The sequence below is a fragment of the Sus scrofa genome, chromosome 1 (genome assembly GCF_054392235.1).
Source record: "Sus scrofa isolate SSC_HxYL_T2T_F1_AM1 chromosome 1, Sscrofa_HxYL_maternal_Yorkshire_Landrace_v2.0, whole genome shotgun sequence".
Lineage (NCBI taxonomy): Eukaryota > Metazoa > Chordata > Mammalia > Artiodactyla > Suidae > Sus > Sus scrofa.
In genome coordinates, this window is record NC_139383.1 from 52,290,395 (window position 1) to 52,315,682 (window position 25,288).

Genomic DNA, 25,288 nt, shown 5'->3' on the forward strand with positions numbered 1-25,288 from the left:
AGAAGGCCAGCATAACTCCCTGATTTCCTTACTGGGAATGGAGGTGGGGACGGCACAGCTTCAGCCCCAAGTGACATCTCCAGGGCTAAAAAAAATGTTCTCTATAAAGCATCGTTAAAGGCAATTAACTTGAAGGAAGGACACTGCTCTCTCTGAAGCAGGTTGCAACTCCTCTGTTGTTGGTTTTAGGTTATCAATTTTAGGGACATTACAGGCAAAAGAGCAGATCTTCATAAACTGGGTAGTGGGCACTCCCTCTTCTCTCCCAGGTTCCCCCATTACTAAACGAAATGCCCTGTTTCTTGTATTAAAAACCCATTTGTGGAGTTTCTGCTGTGGCTCAGCAGATTAAGAACCTGACTAGTATTCATGAAGGTGCAGGTTTGATACCTGGCCTCCCTCAATAGGTTAAGGAGCCCACATTGCTGCAAGAAGGTATTGTTTCAGATTCGGCTCAGATCTAGCATTGCAGTGCCTGTGGCATAGGCTGGCAGCTGCAGCTCCGACGCAACCTCTAGCCCTGGAACTTCCATATGCTGCAGGTGTGGCCCTGAAAAAAACAAAAAAACAAAAAACAAACTGATTTGTCCATTCACTCTAGAATGTTTATTAGTTATTTAATATGGAGCAGCAACAATTTTCAAGTTGTGAGATGTAAAATCTCTGTTCTGAGGTGTAAAGTTGTAGGGTGGGGACTGGGAAGGGAAGTACAGTGGCTCCAGGTGCAAGGAGGAAACAGTTGTTAGGATGGAGTAAGATGTGGAGCTGGAGAGGAAGGAGTGGCAGGTCTGATCAGAGTGGGTGACTGCTGAGCTCAACTGAGAGGTGGAGAGGCACTCAAGAAGCAGAGCAGGGTGAAGATGGCTCAGGAAATAATGATGGGATGTTCAAGACAGAACAGTGTGAGGGGGCCTGGTGCCTCCTGAGACCTCAAGGTCCTGGTTTGGAGGGACTGTGTGTGCACAGGCGATGTGGGATGTAACCGGAGGTCAGCAGGAGCCATCCAGGAAGGATCTTGTACACCATACTGAGGAATTGGGACATGTGCATCAATGTGGAGGTGAGTCCCTAAATGCTTTTAAGCAAAGGAAAATGACACAAGCCAGTTCCTGTTTAAGAGCAATCTTCAGATGGACCTAGAGATTACCACACTGAGTGAAGTTAAGTCAGACAGAGAAAGACCAAATGGTATCACTTAAGGTGGAATCTTAAGGATTCAGATGAACTTATTTACAAAACAAATAGAGTCACCAATATAGAAATGTACTTATGGTTACCAAAGGGGAAAGGAACTGGATAAATTAGAAGTTTGGAATGAACGTATAGACACTACTATATATGGAGTAGATAACCAGCAAGGACCTACTGTGTAGCACAGAGAACTATACTCAATATCTTGTAATAATCTATAAAGGAAAATAATCTGAAAAACAATATCTATATCTATCTATCTATCTATCTATCTATCTATGTCTACCTATCTATATATACATATATCTGTATATAGAGAGATATATGTATAGATATATATTTGAATTGCTGGGCTATATACCTGAAGTAACACAACATTGTAAATCAACTATATTTTAATTTCTTTTAATGAGCATTCTTGGAGTTCCCTGGTGGTCCCATGGGTTAAGCATCTGGCATTGTCACAGCTGTTGCTCTGGTTACTGCTGTGGTATAGGTTCGGTCCCTGGCCTGAGAACTTACTTCCACATGCCATAGGTGTGGCCAAAAAAAAAAAAAAAAAATCAATCTCCCTGTGACAAGGAAGAAAGGAAGATGATCTCTTTCAGCAGTATTAAATGTCCTGCTGCAATTTCAAACATCTTAATGCTTTGAAAAATCTATTTGCTTTGGGGACTTTTCTGGCAGTGTGCAGAAGTCCAGTTGTATAGCACAAAAATATTGGTTGAATTACTTCACAGTAATAATTTTTTTAAAGCAAGAGGGTGAGAATTTGTAGGTGTGAAGAAGAGAGATGGTAGAAGAAGGTGATGGAAGGGAAGAAGGAATGCCTAAAATGTGAGGCCTTCAAGAATCTGAAAAGCACATTTGTGGTGGTAAAGAGGGTATTAAAATTCTGGGGAAATAGGCTGTGGTAGACAAATATTGAAGAATAACATTGAAGAGGCAGAACAATTCTAACTGACAAGTCAAAACTGTGTGTGACCATGGTGAGATATCTGTGAGATAGATACATTTTGAGTATCTTCCTCATCCATTCTTCACCCCATTCTCTTACCTCTGAAGCCACAGCAGGTAGGATGCAGGATATTGTTTTCATACTGGTTACTCTGTGGCACCCTTGACTAACTGGACCCATCAAATTCTCACTCCTCAGGATGTAAAATCAGAGCATCAGAACTGTTTTGCTTGAACTCTGGTGCTGTACTGCATCATCATCTTTTCCAGTGTCTAATTCAGCAGAGAGACCTAATTGAGAAAGACAGAGAGAGCATAAAAACATGAAGAAACAGAACTAGAGCCCTTATGTCTATGAGAGAGAAAATGTTTTTCCCAATAACTTTTCAGTTCTCAGGCTATATCCTTGGATGTCTTTCCTACAACTGGTTTTTGTGAGCTGGTCTTGTCATAACATTCCTTATGGGAAGAAAACTCACCTATACTTATAAATTAAGCAATTCAAATCTAAACATTATTCAATCTTGGGATTGGCTAACGTGTGATTGTTCAGTAGAATTTCAGGGGCTAAGGACATGGAAACAATCCAAATGTCCATCGACAGAGGATTGGATTCGGAAGATGTGGTATATATACACGATGGAATACTACTCAGCCATTAAAAAGGATGACATAATGCCATTTGCAGCAACATGGATGGAACTAGAGAATCTCATACTGAGTGAAATGAGCCAGAAAGACAAAGACAAATACCATATGATATCACTTATAACTGGAATCTAATATCCAGCACAAATGAACATCTCCTCAGAAAAGAAAATCATGGACTTGGAGAAGAGACTTGTGGTTGCCTGATGGGAGGGGGAGGGAGTGGGAGGGATCGGGAGCTTGGGCTTATCAGACACAACCTAGAATAGATTTACAAGGAGATCCCACTGAATAGCATTGAGAACTATATCTAGATACTCATGTTGCAACAGAAGAAATGGTGGGGGAAAAACTGTAATTGTAATGTATACATCTAAGGATAACCTGACCCCCTTGCTGTACAGTGGGAAAATAAAATTAAAAAAAAAAAAAAAAAAAGAATTTCAGGGGCTAAGGAGTGTAGTCCCTCTTTGGACAGATCCTTCCTAACAACAACTTCACCCTTTATATAAAGGGACAGAGGGAATCTTTGGCAGTCTATGTCACAGCCATCAATATTATCTGCTCCAGGAGATGGAGAAAAAATGAAAGAAAAGTACTGATATTCACTTGAAAAGGAATATGAATTGGAACCATCTTCTTGAAGGACAATTTGGCAACATCTTATAAATATTTCTTTTTTATTCTTTTAAAAAACTTTCACAGCACAAATTGACATAACGTAAATCGACTAGAATAAAAAATTGTTAAAAAGAGGAGTTCCCCTCGTGGTGCAGTGGTTAACGAATCTGACTAGGAACCATGAAGTTGCGGGTTCGATCCCTGCCCTTGCTCAGTGGTTTAAGGATCTGGCATTGCCGTGAGCTGTGGTGTAGGTTGCAGACGCGGCTCAGATCCCGCATCGCTGTGGCTCTGGCATAGGCCGGTGGCTGCAGCTCCAATTCGACCCCTAGCCTGGGAACCTCCATATGCTGTGGGAGCGGCCCTAGAAAAGACAAAAAAAAAAAAGAAAATTTTAAAGAATTATAAAAATTTTTTTCTTCTGTTTTTTTGGTCTTGTTTCTTGTTTTTTTTTTTTTTCCTTCCAGTTTTATTGGGATATAATGACATATAGCACTGTATAAATTCAAGATGTCTAGCATAATGATTTAACTTACATACATCATGAAGTGATTACCACAATAAGTTTAGTGAACATCCATCATCTCATACAGACACAAAATAAAAGAATAGAAAAAAAAGAATCTTTCCTTATGATGAGGACTCTTAGGTGTTGCTCTACTAACATCATGTAAAACATGCAGCAGTGTTAATTATATTTATCGTGCTGTACATTATATCCCTGGTGCTTATTTATCTTATAACTGGAAGTTTGTGTAAGTCAGAAGGAGAAAGACAAACACCATATGATATCAGTTATATCTGGAATCTAAAATATGACACAAATGAACTTACTTATGAAACAGAAGCAGACTCATACACACAGTTGGCCAAGGTGGGATGGGGTTGGGGGAAAGGATTGAGAGTTTGGGATTAGCAGATGCAAACTATTATGTACAGAATGGATAAACAGTAAGGTCCTACTGTACAGCACAAGGAAGTATGTTCAATATCCTGTAATAAACCATAATGGAAAAACCCATGAAAAAGAATTATACATATATGTGTGTGTATGTATAACTGAATCACACTGCTGTATAGCAGAAATTAACACACCGTTGTAAGTAAAATATACTTTAATGAAGTAAGTTAAAAAACAAAACAAAATATCAATCCTATGACGTTACAGTAGAGGTACGCTCTTTCAGTAGAACACATTTCCCTACATTAAGGAATGATATAAGTATAGGTATATTTCCTTATACTTAGCCCAGCCCTTTGCTCCTTGCCTGCTCTGAATTTCAGGGGGCCCTCTTGAGGCCTGAGGGGCCCTGAGAAGGGAGCCTGGCTGAGGTCAGGTCATCGCGTGAGTCTGAGGAAAGGGTCCACTTTCCAGGTCTGACTGCCTCCGCTGGTTCCTGGCTAAGGTGTTAATGTGTGAGTTTGGGAAGGAAGCTCATCAGAAAAATTTGGTTTTGTTTTGTTTTGTTTTTTTACCAGCAGTATAAAAAGATCTGCTGCGTTTATACTAAGCTTGTCCAGATTTTCCAATTTCTCCACATTGACAAAAATTTGTGTTTAATTTTTTTTCTAAGACTTAATTTTTGTTTAAAATTTGAAGAAATCAGAGGCTTCTGGGTAAAGCAAAAGCTAGAAAAGTCAGATTACTGTAGTCAATCACTTATTTTCTTTCTTTCTTTTTTTTCTTTTGTCTTTTTTTTTGTCTTTTCTTGGGCCGCTCCCGCGGCATATGGAGGTTCCCAGGCTAGGGGTCGAATCGGAGCTGTAGCCACCGGCCTACGCCAGAGCCACAGCAAGGTGGGATCCAAGCCGCGTCTGCAACCTACACCACAGCTCACGGCAACGCCGGATCGTTAACCCACTAAGCAAGGGCAGGGATCGAACCCGCAACCTCATGGTTCCTAGTCGGATTCGTTAACCACTGTGCCACGACGGGAACTCCCCAATCACTTATTTTCACGATGTAACAAGATCATGGCCATTCAGTGTTCTTAACTTAGGTGATTTTTTTTTTTTTTTTTTTTTAACAGCAGGAAATGCTCATCAGCTAAAGAAGAGATTCTTATTTTCTCAGTGGGCTTTTGTATGAATCCACACAATCTACCCTCTGTCTATGGTTCTCATTCCCAGTGCTTGCTTCTCCCTCTGTTTCTTTGTCTCTTCTCTCCTATTCCTCTGCCTGATCTTACTTAAACCAATATTGCTGGCCCACAGCCATGCAGACAGTATGCACTAATCAAATTTGTGTATTCTAATGAAAACTGGATTTGGTGACTATCACTTTCTTGCAGTCTCATTCTAAGTAAAGTTGATTCTGGATTTTGAACTTTCTTCTACAAAGGCTGATCCTCCTAGATCTCTTTTCCTTTATATGTTACTGCTTTACACAGTGGCCTTTTAAAGGTGTTTTAGATTTTCACAGTAAATCTCTCATTGCCTACTTAAATCTCGTCATTGTGCGCTTAATAAATGACTTTTTTTCTTAGAATACCTACTTAAAAAAGTTAGAACTGCTTTTGATTGCGTGGCTTAGAGAATCTGGGTTTAGAGTTCAATCTCCTACTATCATGGTGCTAAGTAGGAAATTCACAAGCCTATTACCTTCCTTATCTCTTAACTTGTGCTGTTTTGTTTATTTTGGTTTTTGTTTTAAACTTCTCTGAGTCTCAGTTTCTTCCTCTGGGAAATTAAAAAATATTTGACTAGTTCATAATGTCCCTTCTAACTCCAAAATTCTTGTCACCTTGTTAATAAATCAGCAGATTTTCCTGGATACAAACATCTTTAGAATTTCCCCACAGAGAACTAATCAAGAATATGTGCTGATACTGGGATTCATTATCAAATTAATTTCTCTAAGCACTAGTTTTCACATAGACAGAAAAAGAAATTTTTCAGACTTCAAGACTTACAGTGCTGCTATACATGTTAGATCCTTGCTGCCATTTCAACCTAGGAACTTTTTTTAACTACAGAGAAGTTTATATGTTTTCTGTTGTCAGAAACCAAAACTTCCAGAACCCTAGCCCATTTCCTGGCTATAAGAAAGCTTAGAGCCAGATTCGCAATCCAAATGTAATATGCCAAATGCTGTGGCTGAAGAAAGCATCTAGTTCCTTTCAAATAGATTTGTTCTCTATTATCCTCAAATGCCTTGCTCAGAGAGTTTTAATTTGAAGGTGTGAGCAGAATGCAAGACTTCATTCAATTCACAGTATAGTGGGCAATTCCATGCTGATACATTTTCAGGTTCTTGGTTACAAATTAATTCACTCACATCCCAGTCTGTTGAGAGATTGGGAAAGCAGACAAACTGTCCGGAGAATGCAGCAGTTTATGTAAGAATCACCTGCTCACTCCTGCACTGTTGGAACTGCTTTGCACTAGCAAAGCCTGTTCCCCAAGCCTACATAGTTGCCAATCTTTTATGCCCCCCAGGGGCATTGCCAGTGCAGCATCAGTGCCTATGTTCTTAGACTGAGAGCTGGTTCCTTTCTATCTCAAAGGCCTTCTTTCTGGGCCCATGATTACGGTATTTTCTCAACAAGCCATAGCAGCCATGTACAAGCTTAATAGTGCCCTAAAGATGTGCAATGCACAATGTGCATAACCGTAAACAGCAGCCTTATGGTGTAGTTGGGGAAGAGGTACTTTTCTCTACATTTCTAGGTCTGGCTGGTCTAGGGATAAATTTACATGAGATATATTAACACATGTGTACATAGGAAAGACCAGGGAAAACTGAGTAACTGGCCTAAATGACTGAAACCCTCATCTTAAATTCCAACTTCGACCAAAGACTAGGAGGATGTTGGGGGAAGTGGTCTGAGACTTCAAAGAGGAGGCAGGTAATTTACATGGAGATGGGAAATGTTTACTCGGCTCTGCAAATGCAGTGGGGCACAGAATGGGCTCTGATCCATGGGCCCTGCTCTTTCCCCCACTACAGGGTTTCGCTGAAGGTATCTGTTCCAGCTCTAGTCCCTTATCCAGTCTTTATGCAGCTATTATTGCCATAATAGTAATAATGCTCACTAAGAGTTTCTAAATTCTGGAGGGATCGAGTAGGGAGAAAAAGCTAAATGTTTCAATTCTGCTTACGAAGGTATAATTCACTAAATTGCTGTAGGTTATGGTAAGTATAAGAGAAAAGATTTCCTTATATCTGGAAAACAAAGATAAAGAGCCTGTCCTATTTCAGCAAAGAGTTACAAAAATTATAATCATACTCATTAATTCATTCAGTCCCTTATAATTAATATTTTTTGATCTGTATCTTTTGTTAGCAGTTTATGAAGCCATCAGTTTTTTCATTAGAGTTCTATAATTTCTTTCCAGTTCAGTGGTATAACCTGAAAGTTATGAGAAACCTGTATTTATTAAAAAGCCTTTCTGTGAATCTTCCTGAAGATGAAACATTTTTGCGAGAGCATCAGATAAAATAGTAACTGACTATAAACGACAAAATATTTAAAGTGACATGGTTGAAGATCTAATTCATTATAATACAATTGACCCAGAAATTTGGTTATTTCTATGACACACAGCATTATAAGATAATAACCAGAATTATGACTGATAACATTATACCAGGACATATCCGAATTTTAGGAAATTCATATAATTTCCAGGACATTTATATTAATAACATTTACACACATGATACAGTCTAAGAAGGTTTATCATTACTTATTTGACAATGCTTTCTATGTCATTTAACAAACCAGATGAGCCTAATTAGCTTAATAACTCTCTTTATAAGGGAAGAAAGTAAATCTTTTCAGGTGTTCCAGGAACCTTCTGGAAAACCCAAAACTTAATTCCAGGTCAATAAGGCATCATTTAAAATTTGTTTGGAGGAAGTTTGTAAAAAATATCAATAAAATCGTAAGTCACTTGGTCAAATAAGATCATTGGTCACTGCAAAAACAATTTACTCAAAATGAAAAAGACCTCACAGGCAAATACAGAAAGTTAGTAGTTGTAAAAAGCCTTAGCTCTTTTTTTTTGTTGTTGTTGTTCAGAAGATTCAGTTCAAGTTATCAAAGACCTGATAAAAACAACATAGGAAATTATTTTGATAAAATATATATCCTCCCCACACCTTTTTTAGGCAGACTACTGAAAGGCAAAGAAAAATCTTTTACAATTTCTTTGCAAGAGTAGACTTTTGTTTTTTAACAAAAAGAAAACCAAATTCTAAGTTTGCACCAGCTTACTTTGATATTAAAATTCATTCACTTAAATTCATTCCAGTCTTAGCCACTTGACCATGCATAAAACACTTTTCTCAAGGTTCCTTTTCCACAAACCTTCTACAACTTTCTATTTCCATTTTAGTTTATCCCTTGTCCTTTTTTTTTTTTACCATTCTTGAAATATCTAGCCTTATTTTAGTCAAGATCATTTTCATTTCTCTCAACACAACTGCATTTCCATTTCTCATCTTTCTTACCCCAAAATACATCTTACTTTTCTTACATAAAGAAACATTTTCCATATGATTTCCAGTAGTTTTAATCACATGTTAGAAATCTTAACCCCTAGAAATCTTAACTAAGCAGTTAATAATTGCGAACTGTAATTTACAGTAGTATGTTGTGGCTTGGCAAATTTACAAATATATTTTATAATTTCTAGAGACATATACATATTACAGTCTTTCGATAAAGCACAAGACATGTTTACTAATAAATCCAATTTACCTTTAGTGCATCTGTAGTAGGAAGCCAAAGGAAGATAAACCTATGTTTAGCAATTAATATCTCACCATTATATTTTATTTAAATGATCTAGATAATCAATAAATTTAATTTAAAATTTAATTTATCCTAGAAAAACTTTAAATTCTAGCAACCAAAAATATTTGGAAAGCTATTTTTAGGTACACATAAACCATAACACATAATACATGTTCAAAAGTTTAACTAGAACCTTTTTACCTAATATCTAACTTTACTTGCTTTGAACAATTATATTTGTATTACCTATAGAAACTTGATGAGACATTGGACAAAGTCAATCATCATCTAAAGCATTTTTTTCCTTTTGCTGGCATCTTTTATAACAGATAACTTGAATTTATTTGATTTTTGGTTGACTTAGATAAAATTAAAAATATAGGCTGATAACTAAAGATATATTGTTTTAATTAAACCAAAAACCTTAAACTATCATTTATTTACTAATGATTAATCCTAGATCATAAGTGTTAGGTTCTTCCAGGGAACAGCAAGACTTAGCTCTAGGCTCTCGCCCAGCTCCTGGAGAGACATGACTAAGACATGACTAAGTCTTCCCCAAATCATGTGACCCAATCTTAAAGACTACCTCACCCAGGAGAATGTCTAAACTTCTGTTCATATCCTACTAACAATTCCCCCAAACTGATTGGTCTGCTCCTTTTCACCCTATTTACATAAGAAATGGCCAATCAGCTTCTGCACAGAGACCCCTTTCTTGGCACTCACATATAACCTCCCTCCTAGAATGGCTGACTGCTGACCTCCCTTTGTGAGTCAGCCAGGCAGTATACCCCGCTAATAAAGTCTTTTATGCCTGACCTTGGATCTCATCCTTTGGGCCTACCTTACATAAGACCTATAATATTGTCTGTGAACAATGTATGTTAATAGCCATCAAGCCATCACATTACAGCCACCCCAAAGGTAATCCCTGAGGGAACTCAGGATGGAAACAGGATGCCCACAATCAAGTCATCAGCCACTTCAGTCAGCCCCCAAAGGTGCACCCTGAGGAGATTCAAGAGGGGAAAAAAATGACACAGGCCCCAGACAGCTGAGATGACTATCAAAGGACTGATTTCAGCAAGCCCAGACTCTTTCATCTTCCCATATATAGAAAAGTGCTAACTTCCTTAACTTGAGATATCTGGTTTTCCTTCATTAACAGTAATCCTTGGATGTCCCATCTACCTGGTTTTGTTGCAAAAACTCTTATGTATCCTGGTTCCTCTTTGACCTCTTCAGTCAAATAATGCAGTCTCTCAGCATTATTTTAGATGCTGTCTCCCAGGTTTGAAGTTCTAATGCTGTCTAATGTCTGTAGAATAAAACATAACTCAACATTTAGGTTGTGCTTTTTTTTTTTTTTTTGAGTCAATAATGACATGAACCTAAAAAATGTTTGGGTAAGTTTATAAGCAATTTTAACCCAATTAAAGAGAGTTATTTTACAAAGTTATCTTCTAAATTCCATCTGAAGGTAGAAAAATGCCCTATTTATAAAAAACACACATAGACATACAGAGAGATGCAACCAGAGATTTCCTAGCTTTCACTTTAAAACCTCTGTCATGAATCAGGTATAAATATAATACTTAAATTATTATAAAACTCACTAGTTTATAAATAACAGTTGAAATAGGTTAAGTTTATTTGCTCAGGTGGCTAAGGCTCTTTTATGGGGAAGAAAAAAAAAAAAAACAACTTTTAAGACCTGTAATTGTCCTTGACAAATAATCTTAAGGATTATTGTAGGCTAGATATTGGGCAAGGGAGATTTCCTAGTGGTTTGTATTTTTTTTTTTAAAGGCATCTTTCCCTCTATCTTTCTTTTTTCCTGGTTTCTAGTTCTACCAATTGTGTTAACTGTACTCAGCCTCAGGAGACTATGGGCTGCGTTTACATTTCTGATTTTGTAGAGATTTGCAAGACAAAGACAGTTGTTATTAATTCCCCCAAAGAACTGGGCTGCTGCCTAAGTGATATCAAAAGCCTATCCAACTAAGTTTTCTTTCACTTGCATCTTTCTATCAGGGAGAAGATGTCCAACTAAAATGGAAATCAAAAGATTTCTATGTTCTAGAACTTCGGGGTTCAATTATCACACCTAAAACAGTCTGCACAAGGCATTCAAAAATGGCCTTTTTGCAAGTGCCCAATTCAATAGACCCAGTCACCCAAAGAGCAGAAATCTCCTTTACCTCCCTTATTAGTCCTTGAATCTCAGCACCCAGCTTCTACCTCCCTTCCTGGAGGCTCAGGCAACCCTACTGGCTCCCTTCTGCAAGTGCAATTAACATTGCCTGAAGGGCAGATTCATCCCAGGATTGACAATTCCAGGCAGGGAAAACATCCCCAGTGAGACATAATATCCATCCCCACAATACAATACAATGAGGTCAAAGAGATACAATCACTTTACAAAAAAAAACTTGTTCAACACACCTAACTTCCTCCAAGCCTTTACCTCAGTTCCATCAACTCTTACACGTCTAACCACAGCCTCTGCTGGGATCCAGTCAATGAGCCTCAGTCTTAAAATACTGAGTAAGCCTACTGGGCCAGACATAACATCTAATGCCATAAAACACTCAGGCAACAGTGACTAACCTACACACAAAACATGGTCACTAATATTCCAACTTTTATAATCCTCTCACCCTTGCATTTTATGTTTTCTTAATCTACCTATAGCCAAGTCCCAACCCTGCCCATGGATTTTAGTACCACGGCTCGTGGGGTTTCCATCAAGGAGAACTGGAAATGTCTCCTCTTTACCCCTCAGCCATTATACTCTTGTGTGAAAGGCCTTGGGTTCCCAGTGAGGGTTTGAGCTAAGGGATCCAGGCCCTTTTGTCAACCTTAACATGATTAATTGGTCTAAATGCAGCTTCAGCAATCACTGGTTTTCTTTCTCAGCGATTTTATAATCTTTGTCTTCCAACTTTTAAAATTTCTCCAAGCTGGGATAAATAGAATGGATTTGGGGGCCTTTTGATATTGGGGGACCACTAGGGGGGTCACAAAGGGTCCTCACCCAAACTTAGGTAGTGGTATTTTAAAACCTCTGTTTTAAACCCCACTGATGCTCATTTTACTCATCCCATTTATTATTAACTAAACATTTCTACCTGGTAGGATGTTTCCTGGGACTCTTCCCTTCCTGACGCCTCTTAGTTCTGCCTCTTTCAATATTTGCTTTATTTACCTTATTTTTAAACAACCCTTTAAAAATGTCTACCTGTTGATAAGAATCCCTTGACTTTCCCCTTGGCTTCTTTTCATTCTCTTATTAATTAACCTAATGATTTTAGTAGCATCTGTAAAACCCATGAAGGGGAAGCTCAGAGGGCAAATTGTTAATGGTTCTCAACTATTTTTTTTTAATGGGTGCACCCTAGGCATATGGAAGTTACCAAGCCAGGTGTTGAATGTGATCAGCAGCTGCAACCTACCAACCTATGCTGATCCATTAACCCACTGTGCTGGGCAAGGAATTGAACTCTAGCCTCCTCAGCAACATGAGCGGAGCCAAGCCACAGCAGTCAGATTCTTAACCTGCTTACCACAGCAGGAACTCCTAAACCCCCCCTTTTTTTTTTTTTTTTTGTCTTTTTGTCTTTTTCTAGGGCCGCACCCATGGCATATGGAGGTTCCTAGGCTAGGGGTCTAATCGGAGCTGTAGTCACTGGCCTACACCACAGCAACAGCAACGCAGGATTGGAGCCATGTCTGCGACCTACACCACAACTCACGCAACGCTGGATCCTCAACCCACTGAGCAAGGCCAGGGATCGAACCCGCAATCTTGTGCTTCCTGCTTGGATTCGTTAACCACTGAGCCAGGATGGGAACTCCCTAAACCATTTTTTTTTTTTAAATTAAGCAAGTTTTTCAGGCTAGCTGTTATACTTCTTTTATTCTCACCTTTTAATTTAGTCTTTCCATAAGTACCAATAAAATAGCGTTTACCTTGAGAGCTCTCTAAAAATTTACCAATTTAGAAAAATTTTCCTGTTCAAAGGACCCATCCTCTGGCCATTGTTGAGGAAGACCTTAATAGTGACTCAAACTAAGAAGATCGTTTATGACTTAACGAAGGACATAAGAGGCATTCCCCAAGGGTGCGAAGGATATGGCACAGAAAGTTGACTCCCCCAAATAGTCCAAGAATGCACAGGTATTAAGGATGGTACAGTGTCAGCACTAACAAAGCAATGAAGATTGAGATGACAAAGGCCCTTTATAGACTAGTATCCCTTATGACAAGCTCTACTGAAAGCTGGCATGGCCAGATGAAAAGATGCAAGTTGCAAGCCCAAGTTGTCACCTGTGCTTCTGACCAACTGGCTACAACTGCTCAGAGTCCCAATCTATTTGACTGACCACCAAATATGCACTGGTGCATGTACCTTTCTGATGGCAGAGACCAGAGAGAATATCCTCCCTGGTCACAGAGTCAAGCTCTCAGGACATTGAACAGGATGAATGACACAATAGACAGAGATGAAGAAAAACCGTGACCATCTCTGGTAGTAAAAGGATCAATAACTCTACCAAATTTAGCACCACTGAGCAGTCCAAGGAACCCGCTTCAAAAATACTTTCTCCTCCTAATTTAAATTCAGAAAAGAGAAAAGAAGGAAGGCTTTTGTAATTGTCCCAAGATCTTTTAGCTGCAGTAGCCTCAGGGTGAGTAGTGTTCAGCCATTAAAGTTGAATCCTGCCAGCCATGCCTGCTGCTGGGGAGGAAAATTTCCTCTGCTCTTCAGGTGGTCTAAGGATTAAACTGACATGCGACAGATTTAACAGGAGGCACTCAGACAGGAGTTTAATCACAGATATATATGGGAGAGACCCAGGAAAACTGAGTAACTCACCAAAATGGCTATACATAATCTTTGCCAATCAGATTTTTAAAACAGCTTTATTTCATTTGTTTGTTTGTTCATATTTGTTATATTCCAGTTTTAGGGAAAAGGGTCATATTATCACAGAGATCATGTTGACCCTTGTCAGAGATGGTTCTGTGATAGTTTACTTCTCCATCACATCCAATCATAAAAGTGACTGAACGATGTTGAAAACAATGACATTACAACACACAAAGGAATCAAACATCCACCTATCCTTCAATTGTCTCAATTTAACCATTCTTTTTCAGGCAGGAATAAGAAAAGTGCAGGCTTTAGAAAGACTTTCAGTAGTAAGAGAACAAAAGAGTTTTTGGGTGACTCCTGAGGTATTAGTTACTTCCAAACTCCTTTCCTTGGGATAAAAATTTCATAATGTTATGTGAATATAGCAATGAGATCTACCACCTCTTAATGAAAAGCCTGAATTGAAAAAGGCAGATAATCTTCTAGCTGATTTCTTGAGGTTTGTTTGAGAATCTTGAATTTTCTCATACCTAGATTTTGTAGCTTTCCCATACTCGAAGCATACTCAGCCTTCTATACTCCTGCAGTCATTCTCAGCAGGGTGAAATACATCTGCTTTCTGAGGAATCTCCCCCATCCACCTCACAAACCAGCCAACTGAGGCAGGAGATGGATGGATCCCAGGCTGGGCAACTGGAATCTGTCCCATAATCAAGATAGATTATGGCAGGAGCAAGGGGGAGTTGAATCTTGGTTGGATAAAAGATAAATAGACCACATATTTCTCATTCTTGAGGTCAAGGAGACCTCCCGAACTACACATGGGCAGAAAGGTTCCTCAAAGGTCAGAGAAGGGAGAGGCGTCCAACCATAGTATGTCCAGTTAACTTCTCAGAGACCCTTGTGCTAGAATCTATCTTGGCTAAAAGATATGCATGCACACAGGGAAGGGCCCTGAGTCAGGCCAAATAGAGACTCAAAACCAGACAAACCACGATGATTGGGCAGAGAAGCCGGAAGGACTTCCCCCATATAAACGGCTTAAATCACCTCCAAAGCATTCTTCCTCCTCACTTTACTTATTCTCTCTGTCTCTTTCTCTCTCCCCCCCCCCCCCCCGGCCACTGGAACCTGCCTGTGCTTTCTCTGCATGTATCTTCTCTCCCAATAAACACTTTATTTGCCTCACTACTGTCAGTCACTTTGCTGAATTTTTTTCTCCAAAAGGACAAGTACCAGGGACCTATGGCCAGGCTCCTGACCCTTGTGGTCTGGTGGTTAGGGTTCAGCACTCTCATCCCACTGCCACAAGAACAAGAGCAGCATTCAGCATCCCATTCTACCTGAGTTTACTTCCTCCCTCTCTGCCTCTCCATCCTGCCTTTTTGTCTTCATAGCACTTATCACAGTCATGATTTTAACTATTGTTTCTCACCTGTCTTCCAAATGAGAATATAAACTTCAAAAGAGCATGGATTTTTGTTTTATCAGGTGCTGTAACCTGAGCACTTAGAGCAGTGCGGGGTACATAGAAGTCACTCAATAAATACTTTTTGAATAAGTGTATAAAATGTTGGCACATTCCACCAGTAAAGTGCCCCTTATTCAGCTTTATTATAGGTCTAGGAAGGATCAGAATGCTAGCTGAAGTGATTCAGTTTTTATGACACATTAAGTTATCAAGTACAAGCCAATGAACATTTAAAAGTTATTTTTATTATGTAAATCATCTTGTTTTCTTCAGTGTTTGACAGTTCTTGACTTTTTGTTTATCCCCCCCCCCGCTCATAATTAGGCACTAATTGAGGGATCTGTAGCCTTAATATCAAAATGTAAGTTCATCTATAGGAAATACTTTATTCCACTCAGGTGTTTAGCAGAGAAAAACAATCTATCACCAAAGAGGAGATGTTCAGCAAAGCAAGACTGAGTGTTCAGTGAAATGTTCTCCATAGGACAGTATATATATTTGCATAATGCAAAGTTCTATTAAAAATTAGCAAGACAGAATCTCTGATTTTCATTTTGACAGGTGGGATGAATGTTCTTGCCTTAATCAATATTTATTTGGAGTGAAGTTTAATTTTCTTCAATTTTATTTATCATGCATATTTAGGGAAGAAAATTTGCCATCCCAACACGGGTCTCTTTGGTATGTGAATTACTTTGAGCTTAAAACAATTGCATCCCAAAAGACTCAGGAAGAACTTTGGACCACCCCACTAACTGCCTAAAAGAATGTAGACAAAGAACCTGGTCCAGGAGGAGAGATGTCACCTTATGTAACTGTAGTATGAACCAGCTGGGCAGACAGGGAGGAACCCAGCAAAGTCCCTGTGTCTAAAATTCCTCTCTGTGTCCCATTGTCTCTGCTGGCCCAGGGAGACATTTGTTCATGAAGCATTTGTTTTTCCATCTCCAGCCAAATTGCCTTCTTCCCCTTTGAAGACTCAAATCCCTCCTCGCAACATCCTCCTCAGTCTTTGAAGGTGGTATTTAAGGTGAGGGTTTCAGCCCTTTGGGCAAGTTACTCAGTTTACCTGGGTCTCTCCCATGTACACATGTAATTAACTCTTTTTTTCTTTTAATGGACACACTTGTGGCATTTGAAAGTTTGAAGCCAGGGGTCAAATCCGAGCCACAGCTGAGCCAGGGCAACTCAGGACCTGAGCCACTTCTGAGACCTACACTGCAGCTTATGCCAATGCCAGATCCTTAACCCACTGACCAAGGCCAGGGACTGAACTATGCATCCTCATAGCGACAATGTCGGGTCCTTAACCGGCTAAGCCACAATGGGAACTCCTGTAATTAAATTCCTTGTTTGCTTTTTTTCCTGTTAACCTGTCTCATGTCAATTTAATTTTTAGACCCGTCATAAGAAGCTAGAAGAGTAAAGTTTCTTCCTTCCCAACACATTATATTAAAAAAATACTTTTATACTGTTTATTTAGTATAAACATACCTAAGAGTACATAAAATATAAATCAGCAGCTTAATGAAAGGTAAATCAAAAACTCTATAATCTCTACTTAGGTAAAAAAATGCATATACTATTATTAGCATCTAGCAGAAATTCCTCTGTCCCTTCCGTATCCTTCCCACCCTGGGAGGAACTAATATTCTGAATTTATTAGAACTACTTCCTTGACTTTTCTTTAAAGTTTTACTACCAAATTGTATATCCCTAAACAGTATAGTTTAATTTTGCCTGTTTCTTTAACTTTTTGCATGTGAAGTCATGCAGTATGTCTTCTTTTATGTTCTTTGGTTAACATTATGCTTCAGGCTCCTCAATGCTCAGATCTCCTCCAAGTTGAATCTGTACATTCATTCCAATTTCTTCTTTCAAAACTACATAATTCATTAAAAAAGACACTTCCTTGCTGATCCTCACAGCTATATTTCTTTTTCTTGCCATATTGCAGTTGCTAAGACCTTCAGTATACAGATTAATGCTAATCTGTTTCCTTCACAAAGTATACCAGTAAGTACAGTGTTTCCTGTAGATTTTTTTGTATATACTATTTTCAACTTCAGAAACTTCTTTTTCTCCTATTTTTAAAGTTCCTTAATAAGCAATGAGATCCTACTGTATATCACAGGGAACTATATTTAGTCACTTGTGATGAAACATGATGGAGGATAATGTGAGAAAAAGAATGTGTGTGTGTGTGTGTGTGTGTGTGTGTGTGTGTGTGACTGGGTCACTTTTCTCTGCAGTAGAAAATTTGACAGAACACTGGAAGCCAACTATAATGGAAAAAATAAAAATCATTAAGAAAGTTTATGATCATGATAGATATTTAATTTTGTCAAATGGTTTTTAAGCAACTGTTGAAATGATGCTATAATTTTCCTCCTGCAATGTTTTAATATGGAAAATTATTTGATTGATTTTTGAATGTCAAACTAATCTTGAGTTTCTGGGATTAAAACAATTAAGTCATACGTATTACTCCTTTTATAAAATGCTATATTTGTTTATTAATCTACAAAGGATTTTTGTACTCACATTCATTGATGAATAAAATAATATAGCATAATATAATATAACATAACTTAACACAACACAACATAACACAATTTTGCTTCCTTGGTTTTAATATCAATGTTGTGTTATCCTCCTAAAATGACTTGGGGACTCTACTCTCTTGTTCTGTTACTTGGAAGAGTTTTCATAACATTAAAGCCATTCAGTCCTGAAGTTTTCTTTAAGGTAAGATTTTTTTCTATTACATTTTCCTTAGTAGTGGTGGGGTTTCATTTTTGTTTTGTTTTGGTTTTTGGTTTTCATTTTATTGTGTCAGATTTGGCAAGTTGTATTAATTTTATTATCTTTTAACAGGACCAACTTTTGGTTCTTTCGAGCCTCTCCATTGTATAACTTGTTTATATTTCATGAATTTCTGCTCTTATCTTTTTTCCCTCTTTTTGCTTTCCTTGGCTTAACTTACTCTTCTTTCTATAACATCTTGAAATGGCTTCTTACTTCACTTTTTTCCTCATTTTGTCTTTTATGATCAATGTATCATAAATGAAATATCCTGTAGGTAATGATTTAGCAGCATTTTACAAATTATGAAATCTTGTATTTTCATTATCCAATTTGAAATATTATTTAATCTATAATTTCTTCTTTGAACCATACTTTATTTACATGACTATTTCTTAAATTTCTAAACATGTGGCTACATCTTAGTTTTATGGTTGTTTTCCATTTCTAACATCACTGCCTTATGATCAGAAAACATAGCCTGTAATAGTTCAACACTTTAAATGGATCAAATCACACTTTATAACCAAAATATGATTAATTTTTCTAAATACACCCAGTGTGTAGTTGAAAAATCTGTGAATTCTGCAGCTAGCTGTATGAATTTTTTAAAAAATGAAATAACAAATATATCCTGATGCCATGTAATACTAGCAAAGCAAACAAACAAAAAAATAAAGTTACCAGAACATATTTAGAAATCTCTCTTATCCTTCCTTTGTTCTCCACATTCCTAGAGTTTTTCCTTTTCTTTTCTTTTTTTTTGTCTTTTCTAGGGCCTTCATTCCCAGGCTAGGGGTCTAATTGATCTATAGCCTCTGGCCTTTGCCACAGCCACAGCAACACCAGATCTGAGCCATGTCTGCAAACTACACCACAGCTCATGGCAATGCCGGATCCTTAACCCACTGAGTGAGCCCAGGGATTGAACCTGCAACCTCATGGTTCCTAGTCAGATTCGTTGACCACTGAGCCATGACAGGAACGCCTCTTTTTTTTTTTTTTTTTTTTTTAAGGACCACACCCTCGGCATATGGAAGTTCCCAGGCCAGGGGCTGAATTGGAGCTGCAACTACAGGCCAACCCCACAGCCACAGCAAAGCCAGATCCCAGCTGCATCTGGGACTTACACCACAGCTCACTGCAACACCAGATTCTTAACCCACTGAGTTGGGCCAGGGATTGAACCTGCATCCTCATGGATTCTAATTGGCTTCTTTACCACTGAGCCATAATGGGAATTCCCAAGTTTTTTTTTTTTTTTTTTGAAGTAGTTGTTAGTGAGAGAAAGGGTCACTTGTGTCTGCACATGAGTTTTCCAACATTGCTCAGCTGAGAAAGCCACAGAGGTGTGGTTATGTCTAAATTTTGTTTATTTTCTTCCCCATAAGCCAAGAGACAGTTCATTTTTAGAATTTCAATATCAGTAAATAAATAATGCATCTGGGAAAGAAGTCTGCTGTAATACACCTATGATGAATTCACCTATAACGAATAACAATAAATTCAATGCTGTTCCTTAGAAAGAAATCTCAAAGGGTTATATTTAAGATCACTATTTTTTTAACCAAGGGATTCATTTTTAGTTTATCACTGTTGCAAATAGAGTCAGTTGAACTTTCCTCCTAATGTTCTAAAGAATCTTTTATAGGAAGAGTCATTTTACTGTGTATTAATAACATATCTACAACTCTGTGGTATCAAAACATTGGGGATGCCATATTAAACTCAGGAAAATGAGGCACTGAATTTCCTCATTGAATTTATAGAACCAGAAATGCATAAGACCAGTTTACATGATACTGACTGATGTCCAGATAGCACCAAGAATAGTGATAGAACACATCATGTGAATCTTGTTTCAAGTTGCCCAAGTTCTGTAGGAATCCCTGAGGATAGTGGCTCCAGTTTTTATTAAATTTTCTAGTATTTTTAATGAAAGGGCTTAAACAACATCCACAGAGGATGTTGGTAATAATTGAGAGGTGGGGACAAAGAAACTGAGTGGAAATGATACTCCATCTCCCATCCCTTGGTGGCTGTTTGACCTTGAACGATAGACTTAACCTTGGTAGCCTCGATTTTCTCATCTGCAAAATTAGAAAAATCATACAAACATTGCAAGGTTGCTGCTGAGAGTTACATAAGAGCATTCCTCTATGTGACCGCACAAAATACACACACATGTGTACACAATGCTTTGAAGAGCTGATCGTTTCTAGGATTATTAGATTAGTATTAGCTTCTGGAAGGCACAGAACCTGTCATGCAGGGGAGGGACTTACTGGTATTAGGAGGCAAATGGATCAAGGCTTTTAAAGGCAGTCAAATCTCTCCTTATGGCTCTTTCCCAAAAGCAACAATTTCCACTTAAATCTTTGCAAGTATAAGAAGACGAAGTGCTTTTCAGATGACAAGGTCCATTCTAAGACACGAGTGGCTTTTACATAGAAAATAACTGGATAATGAAAACAATATCCCAAGCCTCCTGGCAGACATCATCCTTTTCCACTGTGATTCATTTTACTTCAGGTACAGACGTCTCAGTGTCATTATGTGGTCTGGTTCCTTTTAGATGTCCTTTCAGATAGAAAGGAAAATGCTTTTTCACATTTTCTCAGACAGGGACAGCAAAATGCAACTAATTTATTTATGATTCTATTTTGTTCAACTCAGTAACCGTATGTATTTCTTAGCTTTGTTCCAGAAAAATAAAACGAGGTTCTCTCTACCAGCAGGATTTGAGAAGGGAGTTCTTTCTGAATGCTACCAAGTCATTGTGTTACTTGGGACAAGCCACCGAGGTGTCTGTCTCTGACATTCCACCATAGAAAAATGGATAGTAACAACTTGCTTCTCCTTTAGGAAAAAAAAAAAAAAAAAAAAAAAAAAAAAAAAAAAAAAAAAACGAGAGAGAGAGAAAAAAAAGAGAGAGACCAAAAGACCAAGTTAATACAGTCATAATGGTAGCTGATAATTATTGATCTCTACCTAGGAGCCAAGAACTATTCCTAGCACCTCATATGTAATTAATTAGTTTATCCTCATTATAACCTCAAATAGAATTGTCCTCCTTTTCATGAGGAAAGTAGGAACAGAGAGGTTAAGTAACCTGTCTAAAGTCACAGGACTCATAAGTAGTACGTTCAAACCCAAGCAGTCTGTCTCTAGAGCCCATAGAACCTTTCTGCTTTTCCATGAAATGCCATTTAAGGTCTTATCCCTGGTACCAAACATTCAGTGGATCTGCAGAGATGCTAATCTTTCACTGTCAGAATTACTCTGCTAAAGTGTGCTTGTCTTAAGTAAGGCATGTTCCTTGTTGCTTGGCTGAAGGGGGGCATATGATTCCTTTTCTCTTCTGACAAGAAACCCTGGTTCTCGGTAAACCTCATGACACAGAGGGTGTATTTCTCACAATTATTCTACAATAACTTCGGTGTGGGCCATTCTTTCATTTTTTCAGGCTTCATTCCATATACTTTCTCATAAGCTTTTTTTTTTTTTTTTCCTCTGGAAGTTTTGGTTCCACTGACTTGCCCGCCTCTCAGCATGCCCCAGTCACATACTTTGAATCACCACCAAGCTAGCTGCACCCTGGCTTCTGTTACCCAACCAGGTTTGCCCTACCAAGGTGCAGCAAGCCAAACGTTGAGATGCCGAGGTCTGCAGCAGAGAGATGCTTTATTCATAAGGCAGCCAAGGGAGGAGTCAGGCTACAAGTCTCAGGTCCACCTCCCCAAGGCAAGGGGCTCTGGGGATTTTATGGGATAAAGAATAAAGAAACATGGTGGTCTGGGGCTTGGGTAGTGGGGAAAGATGATTGGAAAAAGGTGTGGAATTATTGTTCTGTGCAGGTGTAACTAAGTACAGGTCTCTGCATGTTCGAAAATGGAAGAACTTAGCAGAGTTTGAGGGGGTAGTTTTTGGCCCTTGGATGTCTAAGGGTCACTGCAGTAGACACTCGAGCATGCCCAGCTGGAGGATTAGTGGTCCTAGCCAGTCTTAACCAGCTCAGCTTGAACTAGATGCGACTGACCCCAAGTTCCTAGAAAACGACCCGGGTGAGCATCTTCATGTTTAGGCTCCGTACCACTTGGAGGACACGCAAATCTCAGAGCCACCTTGATCGGTGAAGGCAGGTGAGGTGGACATCAATAACCATCACTCACAGATTCACTGCACCCTGTTCTTGTGGCACCTGCCCCTCAACACATGCTGAGCACAGAGCCATACGCGCTGCCAAGGCTGGGAAGAACTGAAATTAATGCTGCCTCACTTGAATTTCTCTTTCGGTTGTTCTCACATTCTGCTGTCAGAGTAATCTCTCTTGAGAATCAGGCAGCTTTGCTGATTTCCATGTTCCTATCACAGAACAGGAACATATCACTTTCTTCCTAGGCTTCCTTGGGCCGGTGTGCCCTGACATTCACCCTTGCCCCTGAATCTTAAGTTGGGCTAGAATACTGCTCAGAACATTTTGGGACCTCCTTTCCTGATGTTTTGTTTGTACATTGATTTCATTAAACATTTTGTGAGCACCTACTATGCACCAGGTGCAGAGCAAGCCCATATTGGGAAAGACTTGCCTCAACTACGCCAATATTTCACACTCTACTTTTCCCACTCTTCCCATTAACACTGCCTGAACTCTTGCAGGACTCATACATCCTTATGAATTTAAGTGTCTCCTTGAGTAGGTAAGAACTAGCTGCTCACAGGCTTTAGAACTTCTCATCCTTCCAAAACACTTGACATCATGCCCAGTAGATGCCAAGTGAGCAAAAAACACTTGTTAACGGAGGAACTTCAATGACACCCTCGGTCTCATTAGAACTTCAATCCGGTGAAGGTCTCCAACCGTTGCTTAGAAAGTGATGATGCAGTGTTAGGAAACTGATGAATTATTGTTCCATCTGTGCAGATGTAAGTGAGGGACGTGCAGTCACTTTTGCTCTTTAAAAACGTATGGTGTTGACATGCGTCTGAGGACAGCGGGGGTGGGATGAAGAGAGGGAAGGCATGTACTTTCATCTCACACAACCTGGTCCAAGTCCCTTGGTTTTCTACCTTAGCATCTTTCCACCAGTACAAAACTGTTTGGACATATCCTGGTTTCCATTTCTCTGCACTTTCTAAGCACTGTTTTGACTGTTTTTTATGAGTTAGGATTATAATCCAGCTCTCGGACCCCTGCCTTCTGCTACAACATCAGCTGTCTAAAAATCTTTATTTTATGCTAGCCCCGCTCTAGCCCTGTACACACAGTGTTTTCTTCACTTACTTTGCAATCCCTCTAGCCATTTCCAACATATTTTCATACTGTAAGGAGCCTGGCTTACTCATTTAGTTGAAAGCCCACTTTGTTCATTTTACTTGGTAATTCAGTTCTCAATGTGGCTTCTGCAGCACAATTGCGATGAATTTTCAATTTATTTTATATCTATTTTTATAACTGCCACTTCGACAATGTGGCAAGCTTTTTTCCTTAACTTTAAAAACATCGTTTCCGAAAGAAAGCTGTTCTGAAATCTGGCTTCTTCAGCAAACTGAACACCCACACGATGAAGACAGAATGACACAAGTTAGAGGTGGAAAAGACTCATAAGGCCACCTTGCCTAATTTTTTAGCAAATACAGAGCTGTGTGCATAATTACGTTTGCATCTCTACAACTGAGCATTTGAAGTTCAGAAAGTGTTGCTAACCACCCCCCTATCCCATCATATAGTCTCTTATCTATGGTTTGTTCATTTGTTTTGGCTGCACCTGTGGCATATGGAAGTTCCCAGGCCAGAGATTGAACCTGCACCACAGCAGTGACCCAAGCTACTGCAGTGACAACACCAAATCCTTAACCTGCTGTGCCACAAGGGCACTCCTCTTATCTATGGGTTTGCTAGAACCCTATAAGCTTTGCTATTAGTTTAGTTTCCTTTGAAATCAGTTTGTATCTTTGTGTTTGAATATGAGTCTGACTGATTGCAAATTCATTTTGCTTTTTAAATGATAATAACTTTATTTTTACTCCCCTACCCACCATTTATAAGAGCAACATTCTCCTTATCTATTGAAACAAACTACCTCAAAACTTTAACCATTTTAAATTACAGTAATCATTTATTTTTATTTCTCATTGTGTGGTAGGGAAGCTGGAATTAATTAGGTGATTTTGTCCAGGGACACTTACGCAGCTGCTAACAGATGTGGGGGCAGATGGCTTTATCTTGTAGGCTTCCTAACACACAGTGCTGTTGGCTGAAACCTTTGCTGGACTTCCAACCAGAACACCTACCTACATGTGGCCTTTGAGCAGCCTGGGCTTCCCCCATAGTGTGGCAGCTGATCCCAAGGCAAACAGCCCATCATAGACATGGAAGCTGTACTGCCATTGATGACCCAGCTTCTGAAGTTATGTGGGATCATCTCACCAAATAATCACAAGGGAGCACCCAGGTATGAGTACAGGGAAAGAGCTGAGGGTGAGTATGGTGCAGATATAGAAATCAACCTGCCTCTGGATGGTCCTTCCATCTTTCATGAGTAGTTACCTAGTCAACCTCTAATTCTAAACACTAAGTAGACAGAGAATTAAAGATTTCAGTGTAGATAACAGTTTCCACTTCTTTTCATACCAAACCACACGCAGTGCCCCTAATAGATCTTGCAGTAAGCAGAGTGCTTCTTTACCCTGTCTCAGTGTTTCCTGATCTCTCCTCCTAAGTTAGTGAAATCCATGAAAAAGACATAAAGAAATGGCTTGCTAGTTCATAATCTGTGCACCTATCTTTGCTCAGTTGGCTCTAATCATGTCTTCATTCAGTCTGGCTATTTCTCTACTTGCTGTGTGGCCTTGAGTGACAACTTACCTCCCTGGTTAAATTGACCCCAAGTTCTCTTTGAACTATAATGTTCCAGAATTCGAACTCATATTTGTAGGTCAAAATCTATTTTTTATCTGCTAATTAAATA

At 38.9% G+C, this 25,288-nt stretch overlaps 1 long non-coding RNA gene across 1 annotated transcript in view; it reads right to left on the bottom strand.

The window, feature by feature from the left end:
- Positions 1 to 25,288, bottom strand: part of LOC106508874 (uncharacterized) — a 206,202-nt gene that overhangs the window by 44,116 nt on the left and 136,798 nt on the right. The window contains 1 exon segment of the long non-coding RNA NR_201404.1: positions 2,249 to 2,439. This is a non-coding gene — a long non-coding RNA (uncharacterized LOC106508874).